General features: G+C 42.3%; 1 protein-coding gene across 1 annotated transcript in view; it reads right to left on the bottom strand.

Annotated features, from left to right (window-relative positions):
• The window catches only part of LOC126523436 (medium-chain acyl-CoA ligase ACSF2, mitochondrial-like), a 348,233-nt gene that overhangs the window by 271,729 nt on the left and 62,645 nt on the right, over positions 1 to 13,859 (bottom strand). The window contains exon 3 of the mRNA XM_050172050.3: positions 7,098 to 7,379. The gene's annotated coding sequence lies outside the window, so the exon portion shown is untranslated. The remainder of the gene's footprint in view (positions 1 to 7,097; positions 7,380 to 13,859) is intronic.

The raw sequence follows: 13,859 nt of genomic DNA, 5'->3' as shown, positions 1-13,859 counted from the left end.
TTCACGCCCCTTGTTGGGTTACTTTACCATGAACCTAACATTAAGTACATGAGCATTTCTTGCAGTTTGCCGCCATAAAAAATGGTCACCGTGGTCTGGTTCGAATGTGCGACCTTGTCTTCAGCAGCCACTGAACTGAGTCAATGCGGTGAGTGAGACAAATGGAAGCAGCCACATTTTCCTTAAAACAAGCAAAAGCCCTGATTTCGTTTATTCGGTGAAGTTCCTTCCACCTATTTTATTTTTCTTTCTATCCTTTCTTGTTTTCAGTTTAGCGGTATATTCGAAAAATGCAAAATCTGGCGGTTGCACTGTCGCTTTTAGTTGTTTCCGTACAAAAAGGGAATGGGGTAGACGAAGTGTGAATGAATCACCAATAATAGGCAGAAGTCCTTCGTTATACAAGATTTTAGTGATATCCGTGATGGGACCATGATGCGAGGTAACGAGACCTCACCGATTTATTTGCTGTATTTGCGAGGTCTGGGCGAAAGTACCACCTGTATATAGTTTTTTGAAACGTTTCGTGGCCTTTACGCCTCCCGCCATAACGGGCCATATCCACAGCGGCTACATGTCTCTGTACTCGCGCTGGTGTCACAGGGTCTTCGGGGAAGAAGACACTACCGCTGGTTATAAGGCACTCCTGAGTAGCCATGGTGTAAGGCGAGGACTATAGCTGTCTTCGTCCTGCGCCTTCACCCTTTATTTCCTTCATATACAAGTTCAGCAACGCACGAAACAGCTAAAAGCGAAGGACAAAAGGAAATGTATCCTTTATTCTTGCGATGTGTTACTTCTGAGTTGCGAAGAACACCTCTGTGAACCAGCCTCATGCAGTGTTACGAAATCAAGATCAATAAGTTGCAGGCTCAACAAGTGCTCACATTTGACTCAAAAGAAAGCAGGCATGCTTGTCACGTGTCCAGCTTCTTGTGTCCCATCTAACATGTGCGCTGTAAGGCCGCATGTGTGAACCAACTAGTCTAAAACACACATTCTGTTAAGTTTATGAAATTGGATCAACGAACTAGCGATACATAGGAATCTCCGAAGTCAGGTCGGCAGCCATTCACTTGCTTCGAAACACAAAAATATTCTTACCAAATAGGTGAAGAAGCTGTAAGGGACAGTACCACAGACTGCCCAATGGGTACCTATATACAGAAGAGCTACCTGGAAAACTACTCGCCAGCTGCAAGTGACCGACTGGTTCACACGTACGAAAAATAACTGCCCGCCGCTTGGAAGAGTGCGCAGCTGAAGCTCTTTTTCAGTACAACGTTGTGCATTAAAACATCAATTTTTCCATTGCGGTCTCCGCATTTCCTGCGTTATACCGCATAACGAAAGCAGCGAGCCAGTGACTCAGAACGGAAACGAGACGACAAGTAATTTCAAATCGCGCATCAACATTGTCCGGACCAGAACAGATGGGCGAGTGTCATAAAATATGCCTGCAAAAGAGCCGAGCAGAGACCGCGGCAAGAAATACGCCATGACAAATCACCGACCCTTCATAAATGACAAGCAGACACTGCAAAAAGCCTTTGTAGTTTTAAAGCAAAGCTTTCCAGGTGAACCCGGTCGGATTCGCTCAACCTAGCTGCTGTTAGTGCTGGTGCTGCTGGCTTGCCAGATAGCTAATGTAAATGATGTATAAATACGTGCCGTAAAGTGGTATCGATCCTTTGTCTTCCTGCAGAAGAGTCCGAGGCTCTAACCATACAGCCAAACATGGACTGCTCGGATACTTTTTCTTGAAGAACTTGGTTTTTATCTGCCGTGCCAGAGACAATTCATCACATTTTTCTTTACAGCTGGGAGGAGTGTATTTCGGGACGCGTAACAAAGAACACTAAAGAAACAGCTGCCGTTAGACCTAAAAAGTTATCCTTTAACAGGCCTTATAAAACGAAGGAAGCATACTGAATGATCTAGTCATGTTTATAAGCCTCTACTATTTATAGCGTGCCGGCATCGCTCACGTGCCCCTGTGACTTGGACCCTTATAAGAGTCCAGCACGGCTTCATTGTTGTGCGAGTATCGCTAATTCTACGGAAGTGATAAAAACGCAAGAATGTGTATCCTATTGTCGGTACGGAGATGGAGGCCCTGAAAGCCGTCAAAAAATTCCAAGTCAAACGCAGAAATGGCCTGGCTGACCTCATGGGTTCTATATCTTTCCTCTATCTGTGGATGGCAGAAGTGGGGCGATGTTTAATGTAACGTTGAGGTCTAGCAACAAAGTACGGCCAAAAACCACACGCATACGTCTCTTGTGACAAGGCCGCACGGCTTTTTCATCCGATTGTGCGTGTGGCATACAGCATGTGGGCGCGAGAACACGTTCAGAAAAATCGCTTGAGCATTGTTGATATTGTTGGCCTGAAAGCTTTTTGGCAATACTTAAGTTACGACTTAGTACTCAGCATGAAGCAATGCTTTAAAACTATTGTCCTTTCAACTTGCCTCCTTACGCCACTGTGTCATTTTGATCTAACTTCTCTATCGGTAGTACGGTGTTCACCCAGGGCAAATTTAGATAAGACGAGCACATAACCGCACACGCAGAGTTAAAAGATCATTCACTTGATCAAAAGAACTGCTTCCGCCTCCAGCTTTTTTTCTACACTTCTTAGTCTATTGAAAAGCCTCGTTAAATACCGTCGTTGCTAACATGCTGGAACATGTTCGCTGTCGGATCAACTGAATTGTTGGTGTCAGACAGCATAAGTGAAAGACAGCGTACTAGCTTAAAACTGCTACAATGGTGTTGTCCTTACCTCTTGAGTGCCAGTATGGCCAAGTTTCTGGGAAACCAGAGCAGTAGTCCGAAGAATAGCAGAGTCAGACTGATATTTATGAAAGCTCCATCTAAATGCTGTAAGAAATTTTCCAGCAGGCAGGCTTGGTACTGTAAGCCAATTTTTGAAGTAGTTTGATATCACCTTTTTGTTGCATTTTTCTTCATAGCTCTTTCTTGATTATGTTTGTTCTTTATTTAGTACATTCTGCGGTCTGAAGACCAGGCAGGGCTACAGGCTTTCTTTTGCCGCTGGATAATGGCACAGGCTCTCTTAGAAGTCATTTCTTCATTTCATTTCATTTATTATGCCCTCAAGGCCTGTGAAGGCTTTACAGGGGGGAGTGGGTTACAAGTGAATTCAAACAGTAGGTCTAGCAAAAGAAAAATATACAACATAAAAATACAATTTGACAAATGTTTCAGTAGGAATACGATGAGGAATTACAAAAGGTGTTACAAAAAAGGACAAGATATACAAGCACATTAGACAGCATTCTAGCAAAGTAACGTTGGTTGAGGCCTCACGAAACAAAAGATTATCGTAGATGGACACAATGTTTGCGGGAAGGTGGTTCCACTCTAATGATGTCCGAGGTACGAATGACTGGGAAAATGTATTTGTACTGCATGAAGGGACGTGAACCTTGCAAGAATGATAGATACGACGAGATACGTAGTGTGGAGTATGGATGAATACATCACGTAGTGTTGTGTGGTGAAAAATTTTGTGAAATAACTATAAACGGGAGACTTTACGTCGAGCTGCAAGAGATGGAAGAGAAAGGCTCGTTTTCATGGCTATTACGCTGGCAGTCCTGTTATAATTCGAAACAATAAAACGAACAGCGTTATTCTGAACTAATTCTAATGCGCTAATTAAGTTTAGGTTATTCGAGTCCCAGACTGATGTAGCGTATTCTAATTTCGGGCGTATTAGTGTTTTATAAAGCAATAATTTCAAAGAGTATGGAGCCTTAAAAAAGTTTCGCCTTAAGTAACCAAGACCGCGGTTAGCATTGTTCACTATATTAGTACTGTGAGTTGCCCAGGGAAAGTCGTATGCAATATGAATGCCTAAGTACTTGTACGAAGTTACCTGTTCTAAAGGAAGACAATTTAAGTAGTACACCTGAGAGACATTAGGTGCCCTAAATACATGCATAGCTTTACACTTGCTAACATTTAATTCCATTAGCCATAAACTGCACCAGTTAGATATTATATCAAGGTCCGATTGAAGACGGTTAGTATCACTATCCGTAGTTATTTCTCTAAAGATAACACAATCATCCGCGAAGAGATGAATGTTAGAAGTTGCTTGTGAAGAAAGGTCGTTAATATATATTAAGAACAGCAAGAGACCGAGAACCGATCCTTGGGGCACTGCGGAAGCAACAGAGCACACCGGTGAATTGCAGCCTTAGCACTAACGTATTGTGAGCGATGAACCAGAAAACATTCGATCCATTTTTAAGAGATTAGCATCAATATTGAAATGGGTTAGTTTGTGGACTAGAAGTTTGCGACAGACTTTATCGAATGCTTTTGAGAAGTCTAGAAATATGCAGTCGGCGCATGATGAACTATCAAGAATTCGATGCAACTGATGAGTGAAAGATACGAGTTGAGTCTCGCATGAATATGATTTCCTAAACAATGCTGTGCAGGTGAAAAAATGTGTTATCTTAAAGAAAGTTGACGAGGTTTGTGAATACAATGTGTTCTAGCAGTTTGCAGCACGTGCTGGTAAGTGAAATGGGGCGATAGTTGGTTGCAGTGTTTTTGCTATCCGATTTATGGATAGGAACTACTTTCCCGACCTTCCACTGATAAGGTAAAGCGCTGGTGTTGAGTGACTGTTGAAACATTTTTGTTAGTATTGTAGAACTGCATGCGGAAGTGTTTTTTAGGAACTTGGTGTTAATTGAGTCAAAGCCAGGTGAAGAATTGTAGTCGAGCTTGTCAATAAGTTTAGCAACACCAGATGTATGAACTATTGTTGGAAACATGACTGGATAATCATAGTTACGTAACTCGAGAAGTTGTTTATTTAGAGCTCCCAAACATTCTTGAGAAAGGCTTTGTTAAGGTGAGTTGCAGCACCATTTTTAGGAACAGGTTGCCCAGTAGAGTCGTTTAATAAGAATAAGTTATCAGAAGCAGGTTTACTTATTTTCCCAAATATTTTAATGCTAGTTTTAAGAATACATGGAAGCGGAACAGCAAGAAAAGTTCGTTTAGCGAGTTTTAATACTTGAATATATTCGTTAGAAGCCGCCTTGCATGCCGTCCAAGGAGAAGCACTCGAGGACAACCTTGCTGAGTGGTAGATGCGCTTTTTACGGTTAGAAAGTCGTTTAATGCGACTGTTATACCAGGGGGCTTGTGGGTTAGAAGTTAAGATACGGCTGGGAACCTATTTGTTCATTAGTTCATTTACTTTATGAGCAAACAGGTTCCAATTAGTTTGCACAGAACGGTCATCAAAGTTAATTAGGAATGTGTCAAGATACGTATGTAACTCGTTATTGATGGCCCCGAAGTTTTCTCTACTATAGTCTAGTATTGTTTTCGTTTTCTTGATATTTTTCGGATGGTTGGCACTAATGGTAAAATGCATTGCAGAATGGTCACTTAAAGGCGGAAGGAAGGTAATGTTGGAAGTTAGTTTGGGTTCAGTAGTAAGTACTAGGTCGAGAGTGTTTGATGTAGTAGCAGTATTCCGAGTTGGTTCAGTGACCACTTGTGAAAAGAAAAAAGTGGAGCACAAATCTAAAAATTCCTTCGCCTGAGACGAAAAAGGGAGTAATGAAGGAGGCTGAGAGTTTCATTTAATGTTCGGGAAGTTAAAGTCGCCTAACAAGTAAAGGGGCGATGATGGAGAGCGTAATGATACGTTATTAATTACATCATGCAATTCCCTAACGAATGTGGGCGAGGAAGAAGGAGATCGGTAGCATACGTCTATAACTGCCTTCTGGTGATTAATGCTAAATTAAGCCCAGACGATCTCGAGGTCAGTAGCAACAGAAATTCGTGAAGAAGGAATGTCGTTAGAAATGGCAAGTAGGACGCCGCCTCCACGACTCACAGTACGATCCTCCCTATAAATAGCGAAGCGATGGGCATCCTCGAAGATTTCAGTTTCATTAACGTTGTTCGAAAGCCACGTTTATCTTAAGGCAACAATGTGTGGAGAACAAGTGTCAATCGCTGAGGACAATGAAAAATATTTGTTCAGCACACTTCTAATGTTAGTAAAAAAGATGGACACATGGTGTTGCGAAGATTGTCCACTTCCCCTCTCGATCCGCTAGGTGAAATTACCTGCAGGAACTATGTTCCTTGCGCGTTGGGCCTGCGACGGTTTTTCTGTCACGCATTTCGTTTTGGCGTTAGAAACGTAGCGCCTATCGTTAATAAGTAGTTTGTCGTGTCTGAGTTTAAATGCAGGTACACCATACTGATTTTTTCCAAACTCGATAAAATTTCCCCGAGCGAGACGCGTTGCGGGGGAGTAATCTTCGCTAGGAGTGATATTGCTTGTTTTGAAGTGATTACGTAGTGAAAGAACATTTTATTTTATTCTAAAACTCGACAAATTTACTATTACGGGTCGGCATTTTCCTGGTGAAAGAATGCCTAAGCGACGAGCACGTTCAATTGAGTCGGATGAAAAAGATAGAAGTACGGTTTTCAAAGGAGATATAACCTTGTTTTCGGTTTGTTCCCATGTTTCTTTATCGTCTGGAATGTTGCGAATGGTTAGGTCATTTCGCCGAGATCTGCCTTCAAGCTCAATGACGCGAGAACGCAGAATTGCGTTTTCTTCTTTTAGGGCCCGACAGTGCCCTTCATAGTAGACAGTAGTACACCCTGTGCCTCAAAATTATTGCATTTTTATTCCATACCGTCCATCCGTTTGCTGAATACAGTGAATTTCGCTTCCATGTTCTTTTGGCCATTATTGATAGTTTTAATATCGGCGGCTTGTTCGGCTAAAGTTTTTGAGGAGTGGAGTGAGCGAGTGTGTATATCTTTAATAAAGCGAAACATTATCTACATGTGTTCTGCAGAGTCGTCAGGCAGTGTTCCAATATCAAAAAGTGCCTCCGTCTTAGTATTAGGCCCAGGGCTTGTCTCAACATCCCCTGAATAGATCAACAATAAGGCAAACGACGAAGTCAAGCATTCACAAATGGTCTCACACAACACCCGTGGGCACGAAAACAGCACTAAGAAGCGGTCATCACTATTTCTCGCGTATAAGAAAAGTTTAGCACACACCTGCACAGGACAGAAGCAGAGGTTACGGGCCATGCCGAGAGTGCTGTTCGAGTGCCCACTGATGGTGAAGTTTCCAGTGAAGCCGTTTAAATGTGCCTTGATGGATGATGCAATGGTCGATGTGGTTGGCGCATGGAATACGAGTCTTGCTGATGCCACCACGGCAGGAAAATGCGCGTCGACGTCGATGTAAGCACAGGTTGCGTCAGGAAGATGCGCGGAAACGAATTCGAAGTCGGTGGGTGTGTCCGTTGATAGCACCAACAGGGGTCTGATAGCAGCCTGCACAGGACAGAAGCAGAGGTTACGGGCCATGCTGAAAGTGCTGCTCGAGTGCCCACAATAGGTGTTCCCTAGGAAGAGGAATGTCTTGGCTTTGCACTCAGTAGAATACCTTAGTGATTTTGCCAGCTGGCCTTCATGACACGTTGTTATTGCGACGCTTATAATTGAAAGCCAGTGTTTTTGGTACATAGTGCAGAAACTCCAAAGTTATTTTCTATTAAAATGAGCTGAATATCACTATAGCAGGAGTTCTGTCATTTGTGTAAACCTGAGACATTCGATAGGCACTCCTGTTGCGTACTTATGACTATCTGGATGGAATCAGACTAATTATTTAACTTGATTTGCGTAATTCAGCCGAACGTCACTTCACAAAGATTCACTTGAGTACCTAGCTCTCCCTGTGACTGCACAAGTGCAGAGGTTCATACCAATCACATAATACTTGTTGATTGGTTTAACAGTACAGTATAAGAGGCACATCTGTGATAAACATATTGAGCATACACGTTCACAGTTTTAGCATTTATGCTGATGGATACATCAGAAATGTCATGAATATTATAAACTTTCTGAATCTTCGTTTATTCTACGCTTGAACCGTTAAATGTCCCTAATTTCCCTTATTTCGGTGGGCGAATGAGACATTTAAATTTGGTTGAAATTGGTTTGCCTAGCAGAGTTCACGACCGCCTGCGCGAATCCCGGAACAACAAGGCCAGAACCACTTAAAAATCGTTCTATATTGAGTTACCCAGCAAAACACATCCTATCGCGTATAAATCAAAATAAGCTTTAATGCATGTAGGGCCCTCTGGGCTGTACTTGTTGGTGATAAGGCAGCCTCGCCGCCTACCGTATTATCTGACTGAGCTATGTCGAATGCTCGGTCGCCATAGTCGGAAGTTCTGTTCGAATTCTTCCGACTATACATATATATATATGTATATATATATATATATATATCTGGTGACGGTGAGCTTGAATATCGCCATGACCGTTGCACATCCGCAAGCTTGGAGTCACGCCTGACACCGGCAAAATATGCTGAGAGCGAGTGGAGCTTTCCTAATCCAAGTACAACCACATTAGGAAGGCCCACTAAGCTTGAACAAAGACTCCCTCACCAGAACAGGAATTGGCCTCCCTGGTGAAGTACTCAGCCGCTACCTCCTTGATGATTTCGACAATTATACCATAGCCCTCAGTCTCCAGAAGGTGCGGAGCACCTGACCAATGCGGCGGTCAGCGTCTTACGCAGCAGTGGGTGTTAAGAATATCTGGGTCCGGACAGCGTGCCAATGAAAACTGACCCTCTTAACCATTAACAGGCGAACTCTTTCGAGTGAGGCTAGCTTAGCAGGACTCTTTGAGGAACTACCAGGCATTGTTTAGGATATGATCGGACTTCGCGAGATTAGAAGACCTGGTAAGGCTTATACATTGCTGAATAACGGCCATGTCCTCTGATATAGAGGTTTCCCAGATAAGAAGCTATACCGCGTGGGATTCCTAGTCCATAAGGACATAGCGGGTAACATTGACGAATTCTACAGCATTATAGAGAGGGTAGCAGTACCACTGTTCGGACCAGCTGAACGCTCCACTTAGTGTAAGCTTTTCTTGCTTCACCGATCGTAGCTACACTATAGTTCCTTTATATAAGGGGCTGTTGTTTAAGGCGGTGGGGAATGCAGTGCAGCAGTTATCATTTGTTTTGAACTTTTCAACAGTAATGCCTAAATTTTATGGCCAAGTTCAAAATTGAAGGTTATGTCAGTCGATAGCCGTAGTTCTCCCATACAACTGTTTGTAAATCGCAAGAGATGCGTAGGGGACCCAGCAGCAAAAAGTACAAGGGATCTTTTTTTAGCCTAGCATAATTATTCTAATTTTTATGACATATTGTCACTCCCATATAAGCAGACTTGTAAATAACAAATAACATGTACCACTGAATTCTTGTAATGTATTCAACATTCTGGCAATGTTATAATATACTGATTACATTTTTTACTCTGTGACACTCACTGCAATTCAATTTATTTTTGTCAGTAACCTTTTACAAGTAATTTATTACCTTATTGACAAGACAAGCTGTACCTGTTGAAGCAGTTTCGGGGCCTGTATTTGGCAGGTACTGCAGTAAAGCATCCGAGGTCGTGCCACACAGCAGCCAGTTCAGACAGGCAAGCGCTGAAGCACTATATTTGTTTCTTTAGCTTAACGCTCCACCAGATGCTGGCCAGTGAATTAAACTGGTGCTGGGATAGCTGAACAGCGACGGCCACTTGGGGAGTTAATCCCAGGTGATGTCACCTATGAAATAGTTTTATAAGTGTTCATTGGCCGAACCGGAACCGTGTTCGTGTCCAGCAGCAGTAAAGCACTGCGCTTCACAGGGGACGCAGACGCTGAGTAATGTCACTCTGGTGTGCAAGATGTCCATATGTTATTACACCGCCTTACTCCTCAGAGCGCACATAGAGCAAGATTTGAGTGTCACTTTTGTTGTCTTAACGACAAAAAGTAGGGAATATGACTACTGAAATTTTTTAAGAGTGATTGTTAGTAAAAATAAGCAATGATGAAGGGCTGCAAACCACACATTAAGTGCTCCAAGCAAGCTTGTTCTGAATATGGTGTTTGAGCGATGTTAATAAAGTTGAGGGGATAGTAGCCTCCAAATAACTGATTATTTTTGTATAATTCCTTAGGTACAATCATGAGGCAGTAATTGATAGCTGCAATCATTTACATTGTCGCTTGAAGTAATTGTAATTGGCTACCTTTTTCTACATCTGAGATGAAAAGCGTAGCATAGATACCGCGGCCGCCATGGGCCATCTAGCTACATCGACGTTCAACGTCCTGGCGGGGTACTGCTCTCTTGCACCACTTCGCTGTCTCCCCTGTGTAGCTACCAGCATGCTAGCGTAAATGAAAGGATAGAGCAAGCCGCTCAACGTCCCGCTAACCAAATCTAACTTCGCTTGTGCTTGAAAGATATAAAAACCTTTTGCGACAGGAGATTCGTGAGGTGACGCAATTTAATAATGGTGTTATTCTATGATTACTTAGAAAAAAGTTTCAGAGTCTCTTCGAACAAGGTAAAATACCTGATCTGTAGACAATGCTGTTGTCAATGTCATCATTATCATTTGCCTGTTTTATGTTCACTGCAGGACGAAGGCTCTGTCCTGCAGCTTCGGAACTCCCTGCTTTGTTTCTATTCCATTGAGGTAGTTAACAATTTTCCTTTACATGAACCTTCTGTCGCCTGGTGGCCTTCTGCAGAACTGATTTGCCATACTGTGCGTTCCTGTACTTCAAATTGTCAATTAATTCAGTCTTGCTCTGCAATTTGTTAGCCTCCTGGTTAGCTGAGATGGTAGAATGACTGCCCCTTAAAAGCGTTGGTTTAAAGTTCAAACCCACGGCCAGAATGTATTTTTCTTCAACTATTAAGCATTTTTTTAGAGAAATCTGTACAAGTTAACTTTTCCGCCAGATGTTAGAGTCGAATGCATGACAATTTCTCACTTTCGTGAATTCCTTGTCAGTACAAACTCCCACACATGTGTACGCCCTCCTAGGTCACCTCTAAAAACTATTTCAATGTCTGCCTCTTTTAAAAGGTATGGGTAGGCCCTGCTTCAAATGTTACGAACGCGGCCGAATGATCCGATGCAAAAGAATAAATTATGTTGACTAAACACGAGACCTCTTTGTTATTGTGCCTGGCGGTCCTCACGACAAAGGTTGCTTCATCGGCAGATGTGCAGCTCTTCACACTTCGTCTTTTGTTAAGGCCAGGGTGCTGGCAACTAAATCAACATCACCTCTTTTGCGACCCTGTGCATCATTTGTGCCACATTTTTTTTTCAAGTTTCTAGCGCGTGTGATACACTGCCGTTGTCTTGTATCCACATAGCCTGTATTCTGAGTTTTTGTATGTCACCAACTGGCTGTCCCTACAATATTAAACTTATGTCCGAGTGTTCAGTTGACGAATATTAGGCTTTCACTCGTATATATTCCGATTATTCCGCTGCACATTTGATGCCTGCCTCTCGAGAAAAGTGTTCCACTTGCTCAATCGTCTTCTGCATTGTGTAATCTTTTTCCCCCATAGCGTGATGTCGTCTGCGTATATGGCGAGCCCCAGGTCCCGGTCCTCCCCGACAGCTATGGCCAATTTCTGCGTTCCTACATTAAAGAAGGGTGCGGATAGAATGGCGCCTTGTGAAGTTCTTTTGTTGGTTAGTGTGATGTGGTGCGGATCTTGTTGACCCTATACCTTTTCTTTCCTTTCTGTTCGATAAGAAAGATCTTATGTAATTGTATGTTCAGTCTCCACATCATGTTTTCTCAAGTTCATTGAGAATAGTGAGATGGGAGACGGCATCGAAATCTTGTTTAATGTCTAGTGCTAGGCTTATACTATCCTCGCCCCCGTTTCGTGATTTGAGCGCCTTGTCTTTTAAGAGTAGGAAGACGTCTTGCACTGAAATGTGTGGTCGAAAGGCGAACATGTAGTGTGGAAAGATCCCCCGATGTTCAATATGCCTGCTAAGACGCATTTGGACTAGTTTCTTGAAAACTTTTCTTATGCACGAACTGATGATACAGATCGTAGATTTCGGATATTTTTTGGTTTTGCTGGTTTCGTTGTGAGAATTATGTTAGCTTTCTTCCCTTCCTGTGGCACTATACCAGCGTACCATAAGTTGTCATTAAAAAAGTCCGTTAGTTGAGCTAATGTGTCGTGATTTAAGTTACGAATCGTAGCCTTCGTGATTCTACCACTGAATGGGGTGGTGTTCTTCCTGAATGACTGTGCCGCTGCGTAAACCTCTGCCGCCGTTATGTGTCTTTCGAGATTGTCGTTTTCGATGCCTCTGTATGTCCGTGACGCAGTGTCCGTATGTGATGTGTTGTTCGGTGTCAAGATATACCTTCTTAAGATGTTCTACGAGTTCTACGTCTGTTCCCCCTAACTTATTGCTTATATGTTGAAAGGTGGTGTCCACTACCATTTTGGTGTTATTGAGGTCCATCAGGCTTCTCAACATAGCCTATAGTGTTAAATGTGCCTTGTAAAGAGTCACAGAACTGAAGGAATAAAACTAGTAAACAAAGAGAGATCTCGAGAGGAATCCAAGCTAAAGAAAAGCGCGCTGTTGCATAAACCACGATTCTTTTCCACTAAATGCAGCTGATAGCTTGGTAGTGTCGCTGTCCTCTTACCTTTTAATATAAGGCCTCCAATATTTCCATTCTGTTCTGGTTGCGGTGAATAACCAAAATCAGCACCTCTCTGTTTAGACGCATCCACATTTTCTCCTATGGGCTGGCAGTTGCCCCAAAAGCATTCAAGGATAAGGGGTTTATGAACAGTGCATTAACACAATGACCAATTTGGTCAACCTATACAAGTTCACAAGACATTGGCAGCCATATATAATGCATCTAGAAAATTGTCAAACACGAAAATTACCTACCCTCTGAGGACACAGAATGCAACCTGTATTAGAAGGACATATCCTTTTTTTATTTTTTATTTTTTTTTTTTTTTTTGCACGGCATGACAAATTCTGACGAGAAAGAATCTTCAGTGAAATTATAACTACATGCACACCCAGTGGCATCACTTGGCATCTCAGAACCCGGGTTGGCTGCTCAACCTGCCCTTCCCCTCTCCATTCTCGCGCCAATCCCTCCCATTTTTAAACAAATATTTTATAGAGTGAAGATAAAACAACTTCAAAAGGTAACGCTCCAATTTATGCCTGAAATTCGGCATTTATAGTTATCTTTTATGCCCTACTAACACTTCAACGTACTGTTTTCTTTGCGACCGTATTGCGGAATTTAGCGTATTCTACAGATTCAGGCATTCAAATGCAACGCTAATTTGGCCTGCTGCATGAACATATTTCAATGTATGCTGCGGTAGGAGTTAAATAATTGAGAACCCGTGGTTTAACACCTCTCTCTTAATTTCCAAGCTTTATTGCACCTATTGTATGAAACAACTGATAACTTATACAGAGTCGTCAATCACGAATACTTCACAAATTAAATTGAAAATTTTACTATATACATTAGCCTACATAAAATGCCCACAATTTGTTCCTTTCGGTGTGGAGTAGAAATATTCAGAGCTTTAGTAATGAACACACCCTTCGAGCTTTTGGTCTTCAAGACATCTCTGCTCGTAGAAGCACAACGTTGAAGATATGATTGCAATATTCACTGACAGAGTGAGCATGTAGAAATAGACGATATATTTGACAGCCAGCCTCACTATATTCCAAAAGGAGGAGATGAAACACTGATGGATTTGTAATTTCTGTTCCCCAGATGCTTTTGTTTATCATAAGCAGCCCGGGGGTGTCATTTTTCAGCGGCAATGCTGATGTTTCTCGTCAATTTTGAATGTTTTAAACCATAATGGCCAGCCAAACACAATAC

Source organism: Dermacentor andersoni, chromosome 6 (genome assembly GCF_023375885.2).
Source record: "Dermacentor andersoni chromosome 6, qqDerAnde1_hic_scaffold, whole genome shotgun sequence".
NCBI lineage: Eukaryota > Metazoa > Arthropoda > Arachnida > Ixodida > Ixodidae > Dermacentor > Dermacentor andersoni.
This window is presented reverse-complemented; position numbering and strand designations above follow the sequence as displayed.